This window comes from Moschus berezovskii, chromosome 3 (genome assembly GCF_049115385.1).
Source record: "Moschus berezovskii isolate FMDL1 chromosome 3, NW_MosBer_1.0, whole genome shotgun sequence".
Classification (NCBI taxonomy): Eukaryota; Metazoa; Chordata; class Mammalia; order Artiodactyla; family Moschidae; genus Moschus; species Moschus berezovskii.
Genome location: NC_142462.1, coordinates 107,175,134 through 107,195,379, shown reverse-complemented (window position 1 = coordinate 107,195,379; position 20,246 = coordinate 107,175,134). Strand labels below are relative to the sequence as shown.

Sequence of the window (20,246 nt, the reverse complement as noted above, 5' to 3'; positions counted from 1 at the left end):
TGCCAGGCCTCCCTGTCCATCACCAACTCCCAGAGTTTACTCAAACTCACATCCATTGAGTCAGTGATGTCATCCACCCATCTCATCCTCTGTCGTCCCCTTCTCCTCCAGCCTTCAATCTTTCCCAGCATCAGGGTCTTTTCAAATAAGTCAGTTCTTCGCATCAGGTGACCAAAGCATTGGAGTTTCAGCTTCAGCATCAGTCCTTCCAATGAATATTCAGGACTGACTTCCATTAGGATGGACTGGTTGGATCTCCTTGCAGTCCAAGGGACTCTCAAGAGTCTCCTCCAACACCACAGTTCAAAAGCATCAATTCTTCGGCAATTTCTTTATAGTCCAACTCTCACAACCAAATATGACTACTTTTCATTCCAATCTTAAAGAAAAGCAATGCCAAAGAATGCTCAAGTAAGTAAGTGAAGTCACTCAGTCGTGTCCTACTCTGCAACCCCATGGACTGTAGCCTACCATGCTTCTCCGTTCATGGGATATTCCAGGCAAGAATACTGGAGTGGGTTGCCATTTCTTCTCCAAGAATGCTCAAACTACCACACTAATTATTAAAGAAATGCAAAACAAAAGTACAATGAGGTATCACCTCACACTGATCAGAAAGGCTATCATGAAAAACTCTACAAACAATAAATGCCGAAGAAGAGTGTGGAATAAAAGCAACCCTCCTACACTGTTGATAGAAATATAAATTGGTAGAGCCACTATGGAGAACCATATGTAGAGTCCTGAAAATACTACAATTAGAGGTACTATATTTTCCAGCAATCCCACTCCTAGGCATATATGTGGAGAAAACCATACTTTGAAAGGATACACACACCCCAAAGTTCACTGCAGCACTATTTACAACAGCCAGGATGTGGAAGCATCAATGGATGAGTGGATAAATGGCGTGCTGTGATTCACGGGGTCGCAAAGAGTCGGACAGGACTGAGCAACTGAACTGAACTGATATAATGGAATACCACTCAGCCATAAAAAAGGAATGAAATAATACCATGTGCAGCAACATGGACGGACCTAGAGATTATCAGACTGAGTGAAGTCAGAGAAAGATAAATTATATGATATCATTTGTCCGTGGAATCTAAAAACGTACTACAAATGAACCTATTTGCAAAACAGAAATTGAGTCACAGATACAGAAAACAAACTTCTGGCTACCAGTGGGTAAGGCAGGAGGGAGGGATAAGTTAGAAGACTGGGATTGACATACAAACATTATATATATAATAGGCAACTAATAACCTACTTTATAGTACAGAGAACTCTACTTAGTGCTCTGAAATGACCTACATGGGAATGGCGTCTACAGACAAGTGGACATCTGTATATGTATGGCAGACTCACTTTGCTGTACAGCAGAAACAACACAACCTTGTACATCAACTGTACAGCAAAAGAAAAAGAAGAAAAGATTCCATAAAACACCCACAGGAGAATCTGTGGTTCAGGAATGAACCTGGTAAAGACCATGTAATTGCACTTACAGTCAATAAAATAAAAGAAAAAGAACTTCTCAAACAAAGACAACGTCAGCTATATATTTAAAAGGCATGAATGACAATGGGTACCATACCACTAATTTTAATTAAAATCTTTTCCTCATTAGAAATTTCACCCTTCTGCTACACTTTTGCAGCAACGCAAATGTATTGAATATTGCATATGCATTGCATATTGAGAGGTATTTGCATGTATATGGATACTAAGAACTGTCTATTACTCCATCCAAATGTTCAATGATTGCCGTTTCTACTTGATCCTGCCTCCCCAAGTCTTGCCTAGATGTCAGAAAAGTCACATATCTTATTGTGCTTTAGGAAAAAAAGATTATGCAAGCTCTGCCACTACACTCAAGGTTATGCAGTCAACAGGCCAAAGCACTTGACATCACTCGTAGACTTCCTCACAGATGCTTTGAGATAAGACAGTAAATCAGATTCACATCCTTCATCTTCTTTTACCTTTGACAAATCTGCACAAGTGCAAAACCTCTAGCCTCTTCATCACTGCTTTTAACTTCTCTATTCTCTTAAATCCCCAGTTCTTTCTTTTTATACCCAACTAGAGGGACTGGCTAAAGCTGAAACTCCAATACTTTGGCCATCTCATGTGACGAGTTGACTCACTGGAAAAGTCTGATGCTAGGAGGGATTGGGGGCAGGAGGAGAAGGGGACGATGGAGAATGAGATGGCTGGATGGCATCACCAACTCGATGGAGGTGAGTTTGAGTGAACTCCGGGAGTTGGTGATGGACAGGGAGGCCTGGCGTGCTGTGCTTCATGGGGTCGCAAAGAGTCGGACATGACTGAGCGACTGAACTGAACTGAAGAGGGACTTGGAAATCATATAACCAATTTTCTTGAGTTAATCAAAAGTATACAAGGTAAATGTACATGTACTTCAACTTCTCTTTATGAGACTAGTATTCAAGGAGGGGCAGACGCCCTTCCAATTGCTTAATACTTCTAGCTCATAGATGGGGCGGGGAGGGGAATGGAGGTATTCAAATAAATTACCTCTCCTTTTCTAGGCTATCATATCACCTCTTTAAACTTCTGCTTCTTGGCAAGGTACCACAGATTAAGACAGTGAGTCCTGGAATCTGAACGCAGCTCTTCCCGACTGCATCCCCTCAGGTTACGCGGGCCATAATGTTTAACTGCTTTGGCCCTCATTTTCCACATCTCTTCCTACACTTCCTAGAGGATTAAGTGAAATAATACACGTGTGTGGCTGGCGCATCGGAAATCCCAAAATATGTTAGTAGAGAGGTTAAAACACTTCTTTCCTATTACAAACAAAGCTCAAGATTACTATTTCTGATCAGACCTGCCAACTTCATCTGCAAAAACTATCTTCCAAATAGAAAAATGATGACCTCAATATCAATCTGAACCTCCAGATAAAAACGGAATTTTTAACATGCTTCCTCTAGTTGTCTTTTTGTTCTGGATAATCATGCCTCATATGCAAACAATGATGCCCCACGAGAAAAATGAGCATGAGCATTTGAGATCATATATTAATATAACTCATCAAAAATTTGCAAACGTAATAAAGAAAGAGAGATCACAGCATCAGAAAGATGCAGGTTTGAATCCCTGCTCCACAACTGAGTTATCAGATCTTTGTGATGTTTAATGCCCCATCTACAATTGGGATCATGGTATTTAAAGCTCATAGATTTTTTTACCACAATCAAATGAAGTGACATGAGGGAAGCACCTGGCACAAAATAAGCATTCAAATGTGAGTGCCCTTCCCTGATAAGCATGATGAATTTAAATTGCAACCCCTTCCACAGCAAAGTTCCTTTTCATCCCCAAGGGAGCAAGGATGTCTGAACATTAGGGATTTATTTGTAGAAATCTGTTCTTAAGATTCTTCAAACTGCATAAACAAGTGATATGTACAAATTACACTAGGGCTTTATTTTTTGAAATAAAAGCCACAATGTTCACCATAAAGATAATAAAAAGCCAAAGAAGAGGGAGAAGAGATAACAAGGGAACAGCTGGTATCAACTGTGCACATCATTCAAAGAGGCAATGGGGCCAGTAGAGTTTTTCAATAAAAGCAAAGAGAACACTAGGTGGTAACGAAATGGATACTTTAGATGTGGGGAAGCAAAACATATTCACTACTCTTCAGGATGCCAGGGGAGGCTTGGATAACATCTCCTGTCTTAATGAGCTATACTACTACATTCCCAGCTGCTCATAACAATGACAGAGTTCACCGCAGCAGGGAATCTATATACAAAAACTCCATAGTCCCTACAGACAGAGGTGCAGGGCAAATGCTAAATCATACATCTGTTGATGCTTGGATGTATAAATGAAGAGGGATTTAAAAAAAAAAAATCACCTTGCACATCTGGGATCTTTCTTCTCCAATAACTGTCAAACTTATGTATATTTTCTAATCCCTCCTTTTTTTTATTGGCTTTGAGCACTTTTTAAAAAATTAATCAACTTACTTTATATTTTAGGGCAATTTTAGGCTTACAGAAAACTAAATAATATGAAGAGTACCCACATATCCTCCCAATCTGAGCATCTTTAAGGGTCATTGGCTCATTTAAAACATTAAGTGGTCACCCAAAATTTTAATGAACCAATAAATAAAATGACCAAAGTAGAGAATTTGAGACCCTATTTAGATCTGCATAAACCAGGTGATGGTGACAATCTGAAAACATAATGATGTGTCAGAAAAATTTAAAATGTATAGCTGTGGATTTAACCACACCTAACCAGGGCATCACTAAAGCCAAACTCAAAATCATTGTCTGAATGTAACATTTAAAGTGAACTTATAACAATCAGAATTTTCAGTCAGTTAACAACATTAACATCACATCCACATCTTCACCTCCATATTTGCTAAAACCATAAGAAAACATGTTATAATGGACCTTTCTCTAATCTAAAGAATATGAATGTTCCTGAGATCAAGGTTCAGAGCATCTTGTATGTTTATCAAACAGCTTCTTTTAATTATGGAACTATTACTTTTTATTTTAAATAAGATGAGGTGCTCTATTGGGTCATGCAGATAGACGAAGCAAAAGATTATCTGGTAAGTCATCGCTACTGCTAGAAAACAATTACATGGATAATACAGTGCAGAGGTTCTCAATGTGTGGTACATAACTTGTTAGAAATACACATTTTGGGGTCCCACTCCTAGTGCAATAATGGATCAGAAATCTTGGGGGTGTCAGGGAATGTACACACCCATTTGTATGGGTTTTATCAAGCCCTCCAGGAGATTTTAATAAAGTTTGAGAATGACTGATATATTCAAGGATGCCTGACCATGAGAAAAGGGAAAACTGAACAGTAAATATGTAACCCTACCACTTTCTTTTTTTTTTTCTCATCTTTTTTTCCTTCCAACCACATCCCCCGCCCCAAAAGAAAAAACAAGAAAAGCATTTTGATTATTTTTAGAACAATGTTATATTTCACTTGAGAATGGTGACAGTGTCTTGGAGGGCTTGCTACAGTGGCCTACACAGTACACCAATAGAACACTTTCAACTACTGCCATTTTTCTCAGTTAGGTGCAAATCACATTTTTTTCATGCATCCCAAAATGAACTGAAAGCGTTTTACCAACATACAATTGTTCTCTTGTATATGATCTGAAATTTATTCTATTTAATAGGATTCTTAACTTACCTTTAGTTTTCCAGAGGCTTTCCAAACGTTTCCAAAATACCTTCCATTACACTGCCTGAATCTTCTCATTCCTTAACTTACAACTCTGGATATATCCAGAGATATATACAGCAGACATTTCTGATCTGAGATAATGGTCTCTTCATATGCTCAGAGCCCTTAGTTAACCACATAAAAGGCTCCAACTATTACATGACTTAAACACATGGTATTTACTTCAAATCAACTACAGCTTGAGACAAGGATAATCCAATTAATAAGGATGTTATTCGGGGTTTCCCTTGTAGCTCACCTGGTAAAAAATCTGCCTACAGTGCAGGAGACCTGGGTTTGATCCCTGGCTTGGGAAGATCCCCTGGAGAAGGGAAAGGCTACCCACTCCAGTATTCTGGCCTGGAGAATTCCATGGACTGTATAGTCCATAGGGTTGCAAAGAATCGGTCACAACTGAGCGACTTTCACTTTCATTATGGTTAGGGTCCCTGTAACTTTTGTTTTTTTCAGCCTCTAGGTTTTTATTAACGTGAGTTTCCAAAAACAAGCATCCATATTAGTGTGGGGAGTGAGGGTGGGAGGAGGGGGAAGGGCAGGAAGAAGGAATTCTGCTCTATTGGTAATAAAGCTCCAGGTTCATCCCATCGTGGATTTCATAGTCCCCCAGAGACACGTGGTCCTTAAAAATCGTGTACCACTTCTTCAGTACGATCTTGTTCCAACGGGTGCCAGTTTGGGCTGCGATCAGCTTCTTAAGGTCCCCGATGGTGTCATCCGTATTGCACTTAACGCGCACCTTCTTCCCCAGACGGTCTTGCAAACAACCTCGATCATCCTGGCTGGAGCAACACAAGGCGGGGACTGGGAGGCAACTGAATCGGGACTTTCAGGGGTCCCCTCAAATCGCCCGGAAGCAGCAGACACCACAACCTCCTCCCACGACTGCTAAGCCCAGGGTCCCTGTAACTTTGCTCCCTCGTCTATTGTCTTCTCAATCCACGTCCCATTAAGTCTCTCCAGTAAAATCAGTCACATTCCTACTGCTGATTCTCCCTAATGTGTTCAGAGAAGTGAAATGCCTTTGTGAACTGATGTGTTCAGCTATGTAGTCACCCCACAGTTGTCTGCTGCACCAAGCTACACTCTGGTAAACTTCTCTCTTCAGAAATGGAATGTAGGATCAATGGGGAAAGTTTTATAGAATCTTAGATCACGCATTTAAAAAAAATTCTCTGCAAATCAGTTTGGTCTTTCCTCTTAGTCCAGTGAATCACTGGTTTATTTCAGGTGACAAAACCTCCATCACAAACAAATTCCTAACTTGGCATCAATTTAGATACAGGAGGAATAGTCAACATTTATAAATGAGATTAACTTATTTGAGCAAAGAGTGGGGATTTCTGTCAAATTGATTTATGTTTTGGTCTACACCATCCCAAAGAAATAAATTCCCCAACAGTTGTAGTAACAAAATGGTATCGGTCTCTCAAGTGAAGAAAGAGCCAATTATTAGGGAAATGATGCGCTAAACGTATGTCTCTCCTGGCAGAAGAAGCTACAGGGGCTGAAGTCGTCGCAGTATTATGGGTCTCATCTGCTAATGGGTAAGAAGTCAGCCCTTTGGGAACAAAGGTAGATAACAATCTCTCTCTGGAATACTAACTCAGGAAGAGTACTGATCAGACAGGCAAGAATCCCTTTAGAAAAGAAGAGGCCTTCATCTGAGGTCCATGGATAGAATTCAAGGAGTATATGACTTCAGATGGAGGGGAAAAAAATCTCTTTAATTTACCGACTGTTAACTGAAATTTAGCATTTTCTTCCATTATGATTCTAGGTAATAACTACAATAATATTAACATACATGCAACACTGTCACCAAAAGAAATCAATATTTCACATTAGGTTACAGCCTATTAACGTATGTTGTTAAGTATCTCAAAACTACATTAATGTTCATAACTGCTTTGAAATTACAGTGTCATTCAGTTCAGTTCAGTCACTCAGTCATGACCGACTCTTTGCGACCCCATGAATCACAGCACGCCAGGCATCCCTGTCCATCACCAACTCCTGGAGTTCACTCAAACTCATGTCCATCGAGTTGGTGATGCCATCCAGCCATCTCATTCTCTGTCGTCCCCTTCTCCTCCTGCCCCCAATCCCTCCCAGCATCAGTCTTTTCCAGTGAGTCAACTTGTCGCATGAGGTGGCTAAAGTATTGGAGTTTCAGCTTTAGCATCAGACCTTCCAATGGACACCCAGGACTGATCTCCTTTAGAATGGACTGGTTGGATCTCCTTGCAGTCCAAGGGACTCTCAAGAGTCTTCTCCAGCACCACAGTTCAAAAGCATCAATTCTTCAGTGATCAGCTTCACAGTTCAACTCTCACATCCATACATGACCACTGGAAAAACCATAGCCTTGACTACTAGACCATTCAGATATGACCTAAATCAAATCCCTTATGATTATACAGTGGAAGTGAGAAATAGATTTAAGGGACTAGATCTGATAGATAGAGTGCCTGATGAACTATGGATGGAGGTTCATGACAGTGTCATTAGACTTGCCATTACATACTGGTTATTTATTAAATTACAACTATTTCAATATAGTTGGTTCCTTTTGTGACTCTATACATTTTTAAGGTATTTATCTCATTCTAAGGAGTTCATGATTCAAAAAAGGCAAAGAATTCCATTCTTTTCATAGTTTTTTTTATTTGATGTGGACCATTTTTTAAAGTCTTCATTGAATTTGTTACAATGTGGCTTCTGTTTCATGTTTTGGTTTTCAGGTCATAAGGTACGTGGGATCTTAGTTTCCTGATGAGGGATTGAACCACATCTCCTACTTTGGAAAGCAGTCTTAAACACTGCACCACCATGGAAGTCCCAAAGAATTCTACTTAAAAAGAAGGAAGTAGGATGGAGAACAGAGAATGTTCCCAAGTAGTCCCAGATACACCAGCATAAACCCCATCCTGAGGAAGAACTTTCCAAAAAGAAATATATATATATATATATATATGCTGTTCTCCTCTGAAATCCACAAATGTGTTAGGAAACAATACCAGTTTATTACTCTTACTTGGAAACAATAAAACCTAAAAAAGACTGAGATGTTCTATTTCCTCTGAGCTGGAATTCCATCACCTCCACTAGCTTTGTTCATAGTGATGCTTCCTAAGGCTCACTTGACTTCACACTCTAGGATGCCTGGCTTTTATGTGAGTGATCACACCATCATGGTTATCTGGGTCATTAAGATCTTTGTTGTGCAGTTCTTCTACGTATTCTTGCCACCTCTTCTTAATATCTTCTGCTTCTGTTAGGTCCATACTGTTTCTGTCCTTTACTGTGCCCATCTTTGTATGAAATATTCCCTCAGTATCTCTAATTTTCTTGAAGAGCTCTCTGGTCTTTCCCAGTCTATTGTTTTCCTCTATTTCTTTGCATTGTTCACTTAGGAAGGCTTTCTTATCTCTCCTTGCTGTTCTTTGGAACTCTGCATTCAGATGGTTATATCCTTCCTTTTCTCCTTTGCGTTTTGCTTCTCAAGAGAAATAATGTTTTACCAATTAGTTGATCTTTATTAAGGCTGTCTGCTGTCACCCTGCTTGTTTAATCTACACACTGAGCACATCATGAGAAATGCTGGGCTGGATTAGTTAAAAGCTAGTATCAAGAAAGGTGGGAGAAACATCAACAATCTCAGGTACACAGAGGATACCACCCTAAGGGCAGAAAGTGAAGAGAGATTAAAGAGCTTCTTCATGAGGGTAAAGGAGGAAAGTGACAGAGCCAACTTAAAACTAAATATTAAAAAAAACTAAGATCATGGCATCCAGCCCCATTACCTCATGGAAAATAGAAGGGGAAAAGGTGGAAGTAGTAACCGGGTTCCTCTTCTTGGGCTCTAAAATCAGGTGGATGATGACTGCAGCCATGAAATTGGATGTTTGCTTCTTGGCAGGAAAGCAATGACAAACCTAGACAGTGTGTTGAAAAGCAGAGACATTACTCTGCCGACAAAGGTCTGTATAGTCAAGGCAATCGTCTTCCTAGTGGTCACGTACGGTTGTGAGAAATGGACCACAAAGAAGGTGGAGCATCAAAGAATTGATGCCTTTGAACTGTGGTGCTAGAACAGACTCCTGAGAGTCCCTTGGACTGCAAGGAGATCAAACCAGTCAATCTTAAGGGAAATCAACCCTGAATACTTGTTGGAAGGACTGATGCTGAAGTTGAAACTCCAGTATTTTGGTCACCTGATATGAAGAGCTGACTCATTGAAAAAGCCCCTGATGCTGGGAAAGATTGAGAGCAGAAGAGGGCATCAGAGGATGAGATGGCTGGATGGCATCACCAATGCAATGGACATGAAATTGGGCGAACTTCAGGAGATAGTGAGAGACAGAGAGGCCTGACGTGCTGCAGTCCATGGGGTCACAAAGAGTCAGACACGACTGGGTGACTGAACAACAATGACCTTTATTAATCTAGCAACAGTGGCTGTTTTGGGAATGGCAAAGAAAGCCCAGAGATAATTCTGCAAACTTGTCATCAGGAGTCACATTTTCCTCAGTCAAAAATACTACCTAAGGCAGCAGCCCCCAACCTTTCTGGCACCAGGGACTAGTTTCATGGAAGACATTATTTCCATAGATGGGGGCGGGGAATGGTTTCGGGATGATTCAAGCACATTACATTTATTGTGCACTTGATTTCTATTATTGTTATATCAACTTGACTTCAGATCATCAGGCAACAGACCCTGGAGGTTGGGGACCCCTCATGTAAGGTACCACTGAAGTGATTCCAAATACCGCCCGCATGGTATGAAAGTAGTAACAAGCAGAAGGGCTATGGAGGATAATTCCAATGGCTAAATGTCATGCAAGGACCAGATCAAAGCTGTTTGTGTGAAAAGGATTTCAAAATGCCTGACAACATAATAACTTTGTGAAATTCTAAAGCGATCACAAATCAACATCTTTATAATTATCAAATATGTTTTGATAGTCCAATCACCATGCATAAGAGATATTCCTGAAACTGTGGTTTAAGTCAGTACTTTCAAGATACTAAGAAAGAACTTATCATTGAAAGGAATCGTACAGTAAGATTTGAGTGGTCTGGGGCCATGGTTAAGAAAAAAGTGACAGGAAACTATCTCATGCATGCATCTACCCAAACTAATTTATAGGGATCTGCTGACCATTAATATACGTAAGTCCTCACTGAATTCAATACGTAGCCTCTGGTTTAACAGAGGTGTGCAAGAGCTAACTACCATCTCCCATTTATGTTACAAGATTCTAAACTTTCAACTTCTCTTTCATGACTCTTCCTCTATATTAAACCCGATGCGGGCAGTCTCAAGCAATCAGTGCATAAGAAGTCGTGGCACATTACAGCTACTAGTTGGAATTTTAACTGAGGGTAAATAACCATTATCACTGCAATGCAACTTTAGAAGTATTTCTGTCTGGCATCAGGCAAAAGCAAACACAAAGTGGACAGTGAAGCACCAGTAGGCAACCTGACTTGGTTCAGAAATGAAATGTCGTAGATGACCTTCAAATAAGACTGTTTCAGAAAAGACTTCAAAACGAAACAGTGGACCATGGGTTTCATATGGCCGCATCATGGATCCTTGGGCAGCAAGGCTCCTGTTTATTCTAGTCACTCTTAAAATGATGCTACTTAAAGGCACGTGTGCACAAGGGCCTTACAAAGGGATATTTCCAAGACAGATTCTGTGCATTTAAAATGTTCTGCAGCTAAAAAGAAACCCCTTTCCCCTCTTTGAACAGTAAATTTTCTATCTTCTACACCAGTGTGCCATCTCAATTTAAAAAAAAAAAATCTGCACATGCAATTATGATTCAGTTGAAAACAAAGGTAGTGCCACTATAATTGTGCCCAATGAGGCCAAAATATTAAACTTTTATTTTCAAGTGTGGTTTTCATCACTCTCTGCTCCAGTACAGTATATATGATAATATATTATTTGTTATTCAGAAGGGAAGAGTTCCATACAAAATGAATGACTTCAATTGCCTTATAAATAAAACATAGATAAATGTCTTGGTAAAATAAATTAAAGGAGCATTTGTATTTGATCACTCCATCATATTACTGCCTATCTACAAGCAGAAGTTGTTGCTATGTATTTCATGAAATTCATTATATGTAAAGTCCATAATGCCGGAAACTCAAACAAATCACATGTATTATGCACCTCAGAGAGACTTGAAAAACATTAAAGGCACAAAAGTCAGAAAACTTAATGATGGCCCACACCTGTAGTTTGGGGGATTGTTTCCTTGTTTGTTTCGGGAAAGCTCTTCCCAGCTAGACTATTTTAAAAATTAAGCTGTAGCACATTTAAAAGTATCAACATTTAAATGTACTAACATTTAAATGTATTAACATTTAAAAGTTGATATTAAACTTCACTTTCCCTTCTTAAAATTTACTGAAATGGCTGAAGAAGATGAATATTAGTCTTGATGAAATGCCTTTCCTGGTTTAGATTTAATAAACAGGATCATTATATAAACGACTTAAATCCATTTTTAAGGAAAGCTGAATCCACATTATTATGACTGCATTGCTTAAGTAACAAATACTGTATAAAACAGAAGTGGAATAAACAACAAGTAATAAATACATGATATTTTTCTCTGGGGGGTAATTCCAGGTTTTCCTTCATTTTTCCCATTATTGTTGAAATACACTGGGGACAATACAAATTTCAAACACTATAGAAATAAATAAGGAACGCTGATGGTTTAAGGGAGTGTTTGAAAAAGAAATAACAAAAATTACTTTCAGTGAGAACATCATGAAAGAAAAAGCTTTCTTCTCATGTGCGCTGGCAGGGTGATTTACAAATAAAATCTTAATTACGACCAATATGAAAGATGAGGTAACATAAAAAAAAAAAATCACCTGATTTCTACAGATTTCAAGTTATAGACTAGTGTTTCTCAAAGCATAAACGGCTCTAAAAGAATGATTAAGATAACAATAGTTAAGTGTATTCAATGCAATAAAAGTTAAAGCCTGATTTCATATAAATGTCAACGTACAGATTTATAAACACTGTCATTTCCACTAGCCAGTATTATTAAGCTGGCTCAGTTTACCATCCAAATCAGGTAATACGTGCATACTAGCCCTGAAGGGTCAACACTCCACATGAAATCCTTTATTTTATACAGCATCACCGACAGTAATCATCCTGCATCTGAAGTTTATCTCCCATCATACACGGGCCATCTTCAATACATACTTGGTTGATTTTTATGGCTAGGTGGAGAAACGCACAAATGGAACTCAAAATCTTCACTATCTTGTTGAGTTTGTTGTGTGGCCGGAAAGAGAGAGGAGGAGGTGAAAACCAGCAGCAGGAACACAGTGAAAAGACAAGGGCAAAAAAAGGGGAGAGGTGAAGAAGGAGTGAAGGCAGGCCTTCCGGAAGGAAGGGAGAATTTGCAAGAGCAACAGAATGACCTTCCATAACTAACTCACGTAAACTAGTAACTCGCGCTACTTGCATTCACAATGCAACTTCAGTCCTCATTCTTTTTCATCAGAAAATGTTCCTCTTTTTAAACATTCTGCACCAAATACTGTATGTGGTACAAATAAAATCTGTACAGTACTTTAACTGAGCACGGTTTTCCCCTTTTCTCAAATCAAGTTCATCAACTGACAAATGAATTTGTCAACATTTCACATTTCAGTAAAACAAGGGCCCCCAAATCCAATTCCTTCATATTCAGATGCTACTGAATTCCTCCTGTGGGCTAGATTCTGTGCTTGTCCCTGAAAACATCAAAATGAGTAAGGTACCCCCACAGAATAACACAAACACAGTAATAAAGAAAGAACATGGTACGTATATTAAGAGAAATGCATAGGTCTTCTGGTACACCCGAAACTGGACTGCATCTGATTAATAATGAAAGTGTGCTATTTGTGACACCATGAATGGTCCTGGAGGGTATTATGCTTAGTGAAATAATTCAGAGAGGAAGACAAATACTGTATGCTTTAAATTGTATGTGGAATCTGAAAAATAAAGCAAATGAATGAATCCAATAAAACAGAAAAAGACTCACACAGTGAACAAATGGCATGGGGGGAGAAGCAAAACAGATGACAGGGATTAAGAAGTACAAACTATTAGGCGTAAACAAGGTACAAGGATGGCATGACAAACACAGGATGTACAGTGAATTTTTTATAACAACTTTATATGAAATGTTGGTCAGTCACCAAGTCCTGTGCAACTCTTCGTGACTCCATGCACTATAGCCCAACAGGCTCCTTTGTCCATGGGACTCTCCAGGCAAGAATACTGCAGTGGGTTGCCATTTCCTTCTCCAGGGGATCTTTCTGACCCAGGAACTGAACTTGCATCTCCTGCACGAGCAGGTAGATTCTTTACCTTTGAGCCACCAGTTAAACCTCTGTATGAAATACAACCTATTAAAACATCAATTCATTGTCATTTATCTAAAACAAAATACTATAAGTCAACTTCACACCAATTAACATAAACAAGAAAAATAGATAAATACAGTTTCTCAAATATTCTGCACTGGTTTTGCCAGTCTGCTGGTTTCCAAAGGAATACATCTTTCACATAGATTTAAAATATAAAAATAAATATGGTGTTAAGTTGTTGAGCAAAAAAGCTTTAGCCTTTCTGACAGTTTCAATTTATTTTACTTATAATGGTGATGGCTGCAAAACTGTGCATACCCTAAAAACCACTGAATTATACCACATTCTAAAAAGTGATTTGTATGGTCAAGTGAATTACATCTCAATAAAGTTCTGCATTCCGTTCCATTCTGTTCCGTCGCTCAGTCGTGTCCGACTCTTTGCGACCCCGTGGACTGTAGCCTACCAGGCTTCTCCGTCCATGGGATTCTCCAGGCAAGAATACTGGAGTGGGTTACCATTTCCTTCTCCTTAAGAAGTAACAAAAAAGGATTTCTCTGGTGGTGCAGTGGCTAAGAATCCACTTTTGAATGTAGGCTAGTGGGTTCGATTCAACCCCTGATCCGGGAACCAAGAGCCCACACACTACAGGGCAACTAAGCCCGCAAGCCACAACCAGAGAGAAGCCTGTGCACAGTGAAGATGCCACACGCAGCAACTAAGACCAAACACAACCAAAAATAAAGACTTTATTTTTAAGCAACAGAAAAAAAGATGCAAAATATCTCAAGAAAAAGCTCCCTAAAACCTTCTCGTGTTCATCCAGTCGCTGAGACTATCATATGACCCATGTTAGAGACAGTAATTATAGCAGTGATGCATCAAAATCCTCCCAGGATTTTAAAAGCACTGCCACTGAGCAATGACTCCATTCAAAGATGTATTGATGAGATGTCAATTAACAAAGATAAATTTTCTATTAAGAGTGATGAAACCACAGTTACTGACAACAAGGCTCTTCAACGGCATATTTTCATTAGTTAGATCAGGATTTTAAACTGTAAGAAGACAAGCTATTGATAGATTCTTTAGAAACTGGTTGAACTAGGGCACTTAATTTTGCTACTATAAAAACTTAGCTTGATGAAAACAACTGCCATTCGAAAATTCAGTGCCCCGTGCTACTGATCATTGAAAAAGCAAGAGAGTTCCAGAAAAACATCTACTTCTGTTTTATTGGTTATACCAAAGCCTTTGACTGTGTGGACCACAGCAAACTGTGGAGATTTCTTAAAAAGATGGGAATACCAGATCACCTGACCTGCCTCTTGAGAACTCTGTATGCAGGTAAGGAAGCAACAGTTAGAACTGGACATGGGACAACAGACTGGTTCCAAATCAGGAAAGGGGTATGTCAAGGCTGTACATTGTCACCCTGCTTATTTAACTTATATGCAGAGTACATCATGAGAAACGTTGGGCTGGAGGAAGCACAAGCTGGAATCAAGATTACTGGGAGAAATATCAATAACCTCAGATATGCAGATGACACCACCCTTACGGCAGAAAGTAAAGAAGAACTAAAGGGCCTCTTGATGAAAGTGAAAGAGGAGAGTAAAAAAGTTGGCTAAAAGCTCAAAATTCAGAAAACTAAGATCATACCATCTGGTCCTATTCAGTTCAGTTCAGTTCAGTCACTCAGTCATGTCCGACTCCTTGCAACCCCATGAATCACAGCACGCCAGGCCTCCCTGTCCATCACCAACTCCCGGAATTCACTCAAACTCATGTCCATGGAGTCGGTGATGCCATCCAGCCATCTCATTCTCTGTTGTCCCCTTCTCCTCCTGCCCCCAATCCCTCCCAGCATCAGAATCTTTTCCAGTGAGTCAACTCTTTGCATGAGGTGGCCAAAGTATTGGAGTTTCAGCTTTAGCATCAGTCCTTCCAATGAACACCCAGGACTGATCTCCTATAGATTGGTCCCATTACTTCATGGCAAATAGATGGGGAAACAGTGGAAAGTGACAGCCTTTATTTTAGGGAGCTCTGGATGTTCATTGGAGGGACTGATGCTAAAGCTGAAACTGCAATACTTTGGCCACCTCATGCGACGAGTTGACTCACTGGAAAAGACTCTGATGCTGGGAAAGGTTGGGGGCAGGAGGAGAAGGGGACGATGGAGAATGAGATGGCTGGATGGCATCACCGACTCTGTGGACATGAGTTTGAGTGAACTCCGGGAGTTGGTGATGGACAGGGAGGCCTGGTGTGCTGTGATTCATGGGGTCGCAGAGAGTCGGACACGACTGAGCGACTGAACTGAACTGACTGAAAATCACTGCAGATGGTGACTGCAGTCATGAAATTAAAAGACGCTTGCTCCTTGGAAGAAAAGCTATGACCAACCTAGACAGCATTAAAAAGCAGAGACATTACTTTGTCAACAAAGTTCCATCTAGTCAAGGCTATGGTTTTTCCAGTTGTCATGTATGGATGTGAGAGTTGGGTTATAAAGAAAGCAGAGTGCTGAAGAACTGATGCTTTTGAACTGTGGTATTGGAGGAGACTCTCGAGAGTCCCTTGGACCAGAAGGAGATCCAACCAGTCCATCCTAAAGGGAATCAGTCCTGAATATTCATTGGAAAGACTGATGCTAAAGCTGAAACTCCAAACTTTGGTCACCTGATGTGAAGAGCTGACTCACTGGAAAAGACCCTGATGCTGGGAAGGATTGAAGGCCAGAGGAGAAGTGGATGACAGAGGATGAGATGGTTGGATGACATCACCGACTCAATGGACATGAGTTTGAGTAAACTCCAGGAGTTGGTTATGGAGAGGGAGGCCTGGCGTGTGGCAGTCCAAGAGTCACAAAGAGTCGGACATGACTGAGCAACTGAACTGAAATGAACCAAACTGTGCTACTGATGGAGCAACCTCCACAGTCGGAAGACATAAAGCTCTTACAGCCTGCCTAAAGAAAGTATATTCTGAAGTCTTACAACACACTGTGCTGTGCACTGAAAGAAACAAATTGCAAAAAATTATTTGTCCACTTCTTTATTCCTCTCACAGTATAATAATTAAAACCAACAATAATATAATAATGCCACACACACAAAATGTAACTTTCAGTGCATCCTGTTGCCTCCATGGACAGTCTCTAAATCTAGACTGGGAGGCAAGTGAAGTGAAAGTTGCTCAGTCATGTCCAACTCTTTGTGACCCCTATAGGAATTCTCCAGGCCAGAATACTGGAGTGGGTAACCTTTCCCTTCTCCAGGGGATCTTCCCAACCCAGGGATCAAACCCAAGTCTCCCACATTGCAGGCAGATTCTTTACCAGCTCAGCCACTAGGGAATCCCCTAGACTAGGGAGCCTCCTATCAATAACTTAAATACTAAAGGAATTATCTGGTGCTGCACAGAAGCACCCCACTGTCAAATTTTCTGGAACAGTCATTCTAAAAGTGAATGTTAGAAATTATACGAAGAAGAAAAAGTAGTTACTTGTTTTAAATATAAGGATATTCTTCTGAGTTGAATATTAGAACTAAATCAAATTGAATTCCATGAATTGTAAGAAAATATTATCAATATCATTAATCCATGTAAATCACCTTGAGCAATGTCTGGATATAACAGACATTTCATAAAGGTTATGCATCACACTACCCACATGATATAGAACAGTGAGCAAGCTGCAAATGGTGGGTGCCAGAAAAACACCATTCACTCCAACAACTGGCTACGTCTCCTGCCCAACTGCTGCCCAGCATTTTGGAGAAAAGACAGAGCTCACGTATATCCAGCAATTTCAGGAATCCAAATAATAATCAAAAAGTAAAAGTAAACACGAAAGGCTGCTAAAGGTAGATGTTACAAATTTCATAAGTCATACTACTCACCTCGAGTCTATTTATTTGTACTTTACAGAGAGCAACACAGACTTATATCCCACTTCTATGTCTAAAGAAAAAAAAATGAGAATAAAAATGACTAGAAGGAAGAAAGCCAAGAGCAAAGGAAAATATCTGACAAAAAGAAAAGGAGGGAGGGGTGGGAAAACTAAACTAAATTACATTAAAACATTATCAATATCATTAAGACATGTAAATCACCTACAGCAATGTAAATCACCAAGAACACACAGAGTCAGGATGCTGGGTATTTTGGATCAAGAACAGACAGACTTAAACCTAAGTATACTATTCTGTTTGAAGTATGTAATAATGATTCATATTCATCAATGAAAAGTTAGCTTATATTTAGAATATTCTCCTCAGAAAGACATGAAATATTATAGAGAGCCTTCTTTTTCTTTAGAAAAGGGTAAACATTTTAAAGATAAAAATACCAAACACAGGACTAAAAGTTCCATTTCTATTCAATTCTTATGGCCTCTCTCATTAAAATATGTATTTGCACACTGAGATTTAGAGCTGTAGGATGGTTCTGACCTGCCAATCCATCTGAACAACCAAACATCACAAATAATGCATCACCAGGACTACAGTAATACAGCCATTACCACTTCTGCTGTGATCAGTACCGCCTTCCCCATAATGCACTTAACAAACGATCATGACAATATTAACCAGTCATTTGCAGGTCACATTATCACCATCCACTGGGCATCAGTGAAAATCATTACAGTCATGTGACTTATTTTAATGTATGCTTTTAAAACAATGCCACTGCTTGTGTGCCTCCAGTGCTTAGATTTCTCAATAACTGATCTGTTACAGTACTTCATTAATTCTCATAGCAATTACACAAGGAAGACTGTATCACGATCTCTGAGAGATGAGGAAATCACATCTCTTAGAGATGAGCAGTTAGGCAACTTACCTGAGGTCACCAAGTTATTAAGTGGAGGAGCTCAGGTTCAAAGCCAGGGACACCAGAGCCTTGCAGATTAATATTCAGAGCAGCAGTATTCAAAATAGCCAAACTGCAGAAACAATCCAAATGTCCACTATTGATGAATGAACAAAATGCAGTATAACCTTGTAACCAAGTGCCATTCATCAATATAAAGCAATCAACTACTGATGTGTAATGCGACACAGATGAACCTCAAAGAAGTAGGCCAACTAAAAGAGGCCAGATACAAAAGACCACGTAACTGTAGGATTCTATTTATATGAAATGTCCCCAAAGACAAACCTACAGAGACAGAAAGCAGATTAGTGATTGAGGTTGGGATAAGGATTTACTGTGAATGGACACAAGGGATCTTACTGGGGGGATGAACAGCATTCTAAAACTGGATTGTGATAGTGTCTGTACAACTCAGTAAACTCATCAAAAACACTGAATTGTACACTTAAAATGGGTGAATCTTAAATGCTAATTATGCCTCAATAAAACTGTTAAGAATAAAAGAGGTGTTTCCGGCTCTGAAAATATGTAATTTCACCAAGAGGAAAGAATAAAAAAAGAGGTATAAGATGACAGGGATCCAGTCACACATATGGCTTAATTTATAATGAATTTACAAGGTCAACAGTGAAAATACCCCATAGGTTTTAAAGATCAGCTCTTCTTTAAAAAGAGGAAATGCTACCTGTAATACTAATTACAAGGTTTACTTGCAAATAGCATAAAGTACAAGTAAACGCTTAAACAAAAGAGAGGGTTATTTTTCTCTCCACTCTGAAGGTAAACAGTCCAGAGCTGGAATGCTGACCCAGGGTCATGAGGGATCAAGGGTCCTTTTTGTTCAACTGGTATCAGTGCTTGATTCCCAAGATCAAGGTGGCCTCAGATCAGGATAACTGTTGAAACTTTGGCTATCACATCCAGACTTCAAGCAGAGAGAAAGAAGGGTTTATAAACAGGTATCTCCTGAGTCAGCTCCTTTTAGGGAACTGTCCCAAAAGTCCTACCCAACTACCTCTGCTTATATTTCACTGGTCATTCCCACTTGCAAACAACAACTGGAAATATGTTTAAGCTAGGAACATCATTATCTAGAATACAATCAGAAAAGGGATGTTTTTCTTTAAAAAAAAAAAAAAAAAAAAGGAGAAGCAGGCAGGTAAATGAATCTGACTAAGCAACAAGCAGGTTCTGCTAGATTCCCTTTAAAATTGCTCAGGACCAAAACTAATTGAAAGAAAAGTGTGGAATAAAAACTCAACACTAATATAATACAACTAGACATCTAGCACCAAGACAGTATCTTTGTATACTATTTTATTCTTCTCAAGAATGTGGTGTTACTGTTACAAACGTCTAAACTGACTACTCATTTTTAATACAAAATTAAGAGTCTGCAATCTCTACTGGAATAACACAGTTTGAAAGATAGTCCTTCATCCTGTCCCTAAACATTCTCCCACCTCCAGCTCTGTAATTCATGCATAAACTCAAATGAAGGAGACTTGCACAAACTCCCAATTATAAAGCCTGGTAATTGTTAATTTGTTACTATAGCTACAGGTTTTATGTCATTTGATGGGAATGTCTCTTTTCAAATTGCTCTAGGCCCAAGGGAAAAGGTGTAAGGTTGATGATCTCTTAACGCACATGCATAATTCTATTAGGTTTGATCTTCTCCAGGGAAAATA

At 39.4% G+C, this 20,246-nt stretch overlaps 1 protein-coding gene and 1 pseudogene across 2 annotated transcripts in view; both read right to left on the bottom strand.

Annotated features, from left to right (window-relative positions):
• EXOC4 (exocyst complex component 4) overlaps positions 1-20,246 on the bottom strand; it is an 853,359-nt gene that overhangs the window by 567,290 nt on the left and 265,823 nt on the right. The gene's annotated exons all lie outside the window — the stretch shown is intronic.
• Positions 5,690-6,176, bottom strand: LOC148778395 (ubiquitin-like protein 5 pseudogene; annotated as a pseudogene).